This window comes from Aedes albopictus, chromosome 1 (assembly GCF_035046485.1).
Source record: "Aedes albopictus strain Foshan chromosome 1, AalbF5, whole genome shotgun sequence".
NCBI classification, from domain to species: domain Eukaryota; kingdom Metazoa; phylum Arthropoda; class Insecta; order Diptera; family Culicidae; genus Aedes; species Aedes albopictus.
In genome coordinates, this window is record NC_085136.1 from 303227499 (window position 1) to 303234797 (window position 7299).

Genomic DNA, 7299 nt, shown 5'->3' on the forward strand with positions numbered 1-7299 from the left:
TGTTGATCGAACTTTGACATTGTGCGGTGTTGCCAGTTACGGAGATAACTTTAAAGAACCGAACTTCACAAAAACAAAAAAATCAAGATAAATCAAAATAGAGCAGTCTCTTTCCCGATTGGGATACTACTCCAAGTAGAGCCCTGAAGCTTTTCTATCCTGTAGTTTATAGTGCATAAAATCTTAATCGAGATTCAAATCGATACTCAAATTTTCCCAAGGTTAAAAGCTAACAATAAATAACAGGCTCAGTTGCAGAAGAACCTTTTTAGATTTTATAAATTCACTTTCTTTCACCTCCCGTCACCTTACCGGCGATAAATATTTTCATCTTGACCATGAAAAGAATAAACAAAATCCAATGTAAATGTCCCGACCGGCCATGTGTAACAGAAGATTTTTTTTTGCTTTTTTCCCTTCTTTCAGCGCCAGACATCGGCATCAACGCACAAACGACCGGAAGAATTATAAGCAAAACAAGTGACCCGGAGCAGCGGTTGGATCAATAAGGGCATTTCCTGTGGTGTCGTCGTCGTCGTCGCCGGGGACGACAACTGTACAGTATGCGGCAGGAAAAAATGCGAAAGTGTTTTTCAACTTCAACCCTCATTTTCGTCTATTTGACATTAACCAATCTATGTTTCAACGTTCCATGATCTATAATAGTCTAGTTTTCTGAAAAGTTAATTAAAAAATTTCCCATTTTGTTCACTAACCTTTACAGGGCGGTGCCTGAAGATGAAGACAACCAAAATTTTCAAACCGCAGAAAATCACACAGGTCGCTAAATTTCGCATCTGATAAAATAAAATATTTCATTTTCTCTACAATATCATCAAATATATGTACTTATTTCATCTGGTATGTGAAACTACATGGCTCTGGATCAGTGTGGTCTGGTTGTTCATTGAATTTGAGCTAATTTTGTTACTGTTATAGTCATTTTGTTTAATGACCATTGGGCGCGCAGTTTATTGATATCCGCTTATTAGGCCTACATTATCACATGTTAAACATCAAATGTGTTCATTTTTATTTTTCAGTGCTAGAATATAGACATTGACTGATACACTGTCATGAAAAAATAGTCATATATATCCCATATTTAGCGTGTAATAGTGCCTTGAACTTTTCGCATTTTTTCCTGCCGCACCCTGTATGTATAGGACCGACAAACGTAGGTGATAACGAAAAAATAATCCCATTTAATGGGACGGTGATCATCAGCTTCCGTTCTGTTTTTTTTTTGCTGCACATTTGCTACCCTGGAGGGTAGCGCGAGGGTGTCATTTTCCTTGTGACTATAGAGTACACTAACAGCTAATTTACTGTGCTCCAAACAAAAGTTAAGGCCTGTTACTGAGTTACAGCCTTAGTTCTGAGTCTAAATTTGTCCAGATACAGGCTTTACTTTTTCACAAAGCTGTTCACCCACTTTCCATAATATGTACCCATGTATGTACCTTCATTAAATTTGTCAGGAACTGCTTAGGGGCCGTTCATAAACCACGTAGACTTTTTGGGGGGAGGGGGGTCTAGCCAAAATCTTCGCTCCATACAAATTTTAAATTTTTTGTTTGAACGAAAGTCTACGAGAGGGGAGGGGGGGTCTGTGATGACAAAATTTTGGTCTAAAGGGTGATACGGTCAAAGTTTGGTCACACATTTTTTTTTCATAACTTTAGACTGCGTACACCAAATCAGCTGATTTTTGGACCAGTATTGCTACATTATATGTAGCTTATTGTGCTTAAGAGGCTGGTTCAGAGGCTTTCAGGTCGGCTCGCAAGGCCTACAGTAAAGCTCTCCGGTCTGCTGAACGATCCGGCTGGAAAAACCTTTGTACAAATATTTCCAGTTTGAGTGAAGTCAGTCGGTTAAATAAAATCCTTGCGAAATCTAAGGATTTTCGAGTGAACGAACTTCGTTTGCCAAATGGCGATCTGACTTCCTCTGATGAGGAATAGTTCTGGAATGCTTATTCAGAACACACTTTCCTGGATGTGTGGATATTACATCTTCGGATGAACCTGATGTCTTTTCTTGTAGTTACGATTCTCTGGCTTCGGCTTGGAGTATTGTAACTATAGAATCGATTGAGTGGGCACTTAATAGCTTTGCTCCTTTCAAATCTCCTGGGGCAGATGGGATTAATCCTATTTTGCTTCAGAAGAGATTTGATCATTTCAAACATGTTTTGAGAAAAATACTTGTTTGCAGTTTTGCTACAGGGTATATTCCCAAATCCTGGCGGTATATTACTGTGAAGTTTATTCAGAAAGTGGGTCGTGCGTCGTATGAAGAAGCAAAGAGTTTCAGACCTATCAGTTTGACCTCTTTTCTTCTGAAATGCTTAGAACGCATTGTGGATCATCACTTCCGTGATGTTCATCTGGCCAACGTGCCTCTTCATGTGAACCAACATGCCTACCAATCTAGTAAGTCCATTGTGACTCTTTTACACAAGGTTGTTTACGATATCGAGAAAGCATTCGCTCAAAAGCAATCTTGTTTGGGTGTTTTTTAGATACCGAGGGTGCCTTTGGCAATGTGCCTTTCGATGCCATATTGGAAGCCGCACGGAGTCATGATATATCTCCAATGATTTCCAATTGGATTCATCAAATGCTCAAAAACCGATATCTCTTCTCGACATTGCGTCTAGCAGGGATTAGGAAATTGAGTGTTTATGGATGCCCGCAAGGGGGAGGCTTGTCACCGCTTTTGTGGAATCTCGTAGCAGATACGCTATTGAGGCAACTCAATAATAGCGGTTTTCCTACTTATGGTTTTGCCGACGACTACCTAGCATTGTTAGTTAGTATGTGTATCACCACCCTTTTCGACCTGATGCAAAGCGCTCTTCAGGTAGTTAAGGGTTGGTGTCGCCAATATGGCCTTTCGGTTAATCCGAGTAAAACATCTATTGTTCTTTTTACGGAAAGGCGAAAACGTAAAGGCGTTCGACCTTTGCGTCTCTTTGATTCTGAAATCGATGTGACTGAACAGGTAAAGTACGTTGGAGTCATTCTTGATTCCAAGCTTTCCTGGACACCTCGCATTGAGTTCACAATCAAGAAAGCTTGTATGGCCTTCGGGCAAAGCCGACGAACTTTTGGTACAACTTGGGGTCTAAAGCCCAAGTAGGTATATCAAATGGATCTACACAACTGTTGTTCGGCCAATATTGGCTTATGGATGTCTTGTGTGGTGTCAAAAGGGCGAAATGAGAACGGTCTAATCAAAGTTAGGCCATCTCCAAAGGATGTGCCTAATGGCGATGTCTGGAGCGTTCTCTTCAACTCCCACGGCAGCGCTCGAAGTTCTCTTTGACGTTGCTCCACTACACATTCACCTTAAACAAGAAGCACTTTCTTGCACTTACCGTCTACGGGTACTCGGTCTACTAGAGGAAACTCCTGTGAACCGCACATCAACACACACCTCGTTGTTTCCACTTTTGGTGAATTGGGACAAAATTGTCCTTGCTCGAAGTGATCCTACAATTGCTTGTAATTTTCCATATAGGACATTTTCCACGAAATTCCCTTCCCGGGAAGAGTGGACATCTGGTTATCTGGAAAGAAGTATTTCAGACGGCATCGTATGTTACACTGATGGCTCCCTTCTCGAAGGTCGAGCAGGTGCTGGTGTTTAGTCTCGTGAGCTAAGGCTGTATCAGTCTTACTCACTTGGTAGACACTGCACCGTTTTTCAGGCCGAAATCTTTGCTCTTATGTACGGAGTGCAATCAGCACTTCAGCAGCACGTTATGGGCAAAGTAATATACTTCTGTTCAGATAGCCAGGCTGCTATTAAAGCACTTGCTTCGGCCAAATCCATGTCGAAGATAGTTATCGCTTGTCGAACTCAAATCGAGGAGCTGAATTCAGCAAACGCTGTTCATCTTGTATGGGTACCTGGCCATTCTTCCATCGCTGGAAATGAATTGGCTGATGAGTTAGCTCGCACTGGAGCATCACATGACTTCATTGGCACTGAGCCAGCTATTCCGGTATCGAAGTGTTGGGTAAAGCTTCAGATTCACACCTGGGCTGCTACTCAATACAGACAATACTGGAATGATTTGGAGTCATGTCGTCAAACCAATTTGTATTGTACTGAGCCATCTCCAAGGGTGGTGAAGTATTTTACGAATCTGTCAAAGCAGAATTGCAGCATTCTGGTCAAATCATTGACTGGCCACTGCCGACTCCCCGAGCAGGAGAAAATAGCTGAAGAATAACAAGCTCAGGTATGGAAAACCGAATACTGATGGAGTTTTTTTTTTAGAAATTTCAACGTATAGCAAACTTTGGCGAGAATGCTTAAAATATGTTTTTGAATTCATTTTCTAGAATCCCTTTTGTATGTTTGTTGTAATGACTCTTATTGTAATGCTGATTAAAGAACTAGTTTTCAATGAAATTGATAATTGGGAGCAATCTTCAATTAATTATCGTCTGATGGTCTGTTTTTTCCCTAAAACAATTTTCCAGCATCTATACCGCGTGAAAAAGTGAAAAAGACGGAAAGTGTACACAACTGGGGGATATCGCTGGTCATATCACTAATGGTGAATTGATTCGTGTAAAGTGCATTCTACGAAAGTGATCCATCGTGCCATCGCATCGGTCCGCTGGGTAAACACGGTTACCACCACAAAAAATAGAAAAAGAAAAATCTTGTACTCGGAATCCTTTCATCGCTCTGGCTCAACCGTAATCCCCGACGATTCAATCGATTTGCGCTAGGGATACGTATGAACACCGTGTTCCATAAACCCCCAACCAGCGAGCCAGCGCAGCGCAGCGTTACTCAGGAAGGACGACACATTTCTGCGAACCGGCGGAGTGGAGAGAGCCAGTAGCTTTCAAGCAGCAGTACCAGCACCGACGCCACCGTCCATGAAGCCATCAGAAAAGTGGTGAAAGGTGAGTCTTAACCTAACTCAAATGAAATGAAAGCCAACGGGAAAACGAGAATCTTTTAAGCTCATCGGTGTGCGATGATGTACAACATTGCTTCCTACCTTGCCTACATGTGCTTTTTCTGTGCTGGCCGACAGATCCTAGCTCATGGAAGCGACAGCCAGCACTACTGTGTGTATGAGTCAAAAGTTATGAAAGAAAAGGGGAAAAAAAAGCAGAATGGTTGACCGAAGACAGACGCCCAGCGGCGGGAAGGGTCCCGGTGGGTGGTTTCTTGGGGTGGCTCAGGCAACACCAGCAGAACCATGGCGGCGTTTTCCCATGGGGTAACTTGAATAAAACTGTTGTTGGTCGTCTGTCATGTTCGGCTGATGTGGGGATACACGACATACACGGGAGGTAAATTAAGCTATCTCGGCTCAGACACATGGGTTTGCATAGGGTTGGTTGTTTTATGAGAAAATATGGTCTAGCCATAACGATCGAAGAGTGATGATAAAAAAGGTGTAACTTATTTTTATCCTAGCTTCTGTCTGTGATTTTTTGAAAGACAATCACTCAGAACTAACATCCGGCAGCTTCAAAGGCTTTTCACTGCTTTTCTAACTGGGACAATATTGGGTAGTACACCTAAAGCTCTTAATATTCTTCCATACACGAGTTTATACAAATGATACAAATGAACGCTGTGAAACTGCTCTAAGATGGGACGACATCTTCACCATTGCTTAAATAGTAAGCCATTCTCCATCCTACATCATACCCGATGCTCACGTTCCACCAGGGCCCACTCATCTTGACCGCTGTGCTCCTCGCCTTCTTGTACCAACCGGATCTGAGGCAAACATCAACTTTGCAAGGTTGTTGTCCGGCATTCATGCAACATCACTTCCTCCGTTGCCCTGATCTCACGTGCCTACGTTCTCCTCGCCATTCATGTGCGCACCGAAGTGCTGCTTCCACCTTTCAAACACCTTGCATCTGTCCGTCAAAAGGCCACCAGCTTTATTTCTGCTCATTGGGGATCGTGGCAGGAAGCCGTTGAAAGGGATGCATTGAGCTTCTGGTAGGACTTCCATGAATATGGAGAACAGCACAGCAATTCCATTTATTCACACTCCGCTTCTTCCAAGCGGCGTTTTTTTTTTCTTCCGAAAGGGGCGGGCCTGCTAATTCCGCTTCCGTTTGTAACGTTCCACGGTCTACCAGATCATGCTTGTGCAGCATGGCCATCTGCGCTGCGTTCTTAACTTCCAAAACCTCTGCACTCCTCGTCGTTCTGTCGACTCCGTTCCACGTATTCGATAGTGCTCTTGACTGCGTCGTCGATGACTGTTTTTGCTTTATTCCAGCAGTCCTTCATTAGATGAATCTCATTGAGCTTACGTTTGTCCGAAAGCGATGCCTTGAGATTCTGCGCGTATACCTACATACATTTATTTGCTCAACATCACATTTAAGACAAGACATAGTCAACAATAGTACGCCACAATACTCGGTTTGTGGCTGCCGCTCTCCATTCTCGGTCCGCCCATCGTGCTCTCTGCGCTCCACGCCTTCTTGTGCCAATCAGATCAAAAGCAAACACCAGCTTTGCAGGGTTGTTGTTCGGCATCCTTACAACGTACCCTGCCCACTGTATCCTTCCGGCTTTGGCCACCTTCTGGATGCTGGGTCCGCCGTAAAGTGCAGCGAGCTCGTGGTTCACCCTTGTCCGCCGCACACCGTTCTCCTACACATCGCCAAACATCGTCCTTAGCACGCGTCGCTCGAAAACTCCGAGTGCTTGCAGGTCCTCCTCGAGCATGGTCCATGTCTCGTGTCCGTAGAGGACCACCGGTCTTATGAGCGTTTTGTACATGGTGCATTTGGTGCGTGGGTGAATCTTTTTCGACCGCAGTTTCTTTTGGAGCCTGTAGTAGGCCCGACTTCCGCTGATGATCCGCCTCCGAATTTCACGGCTCACGTTATTGTCAGCCGTCAGTAAGGATCCGAGGTAGACGAATTCCTCCACTACCTCGAAAGTATCCCGTCTATCGTAACATTACTACCCAGACGGATCCGGTCGTGTTCGGTCCCGCCTACCAGCATGTACTTTGTTTTTGAGGTATTCACCACCAGTCCGACCTTTGCTGCTTCGCGTTTCAGGCGGGTGTACAGTTCTGCCACCGTTCCAAATTTTCTGGCGATAATGTCCATGTTGTCCGCAAAGCACATAAATTGACCGGATTTTGTGAAAATTGTTCCCCGGCTCGTCGCATCACACCTTCCAGAGCGATGTTAAAGAGAAGGCAAGAAAGTCCATCACGTTGTCGAAGTCCCCGGCGAGATTCGAATGAATTGGATAGTTCACCCGAAACCCTTACGC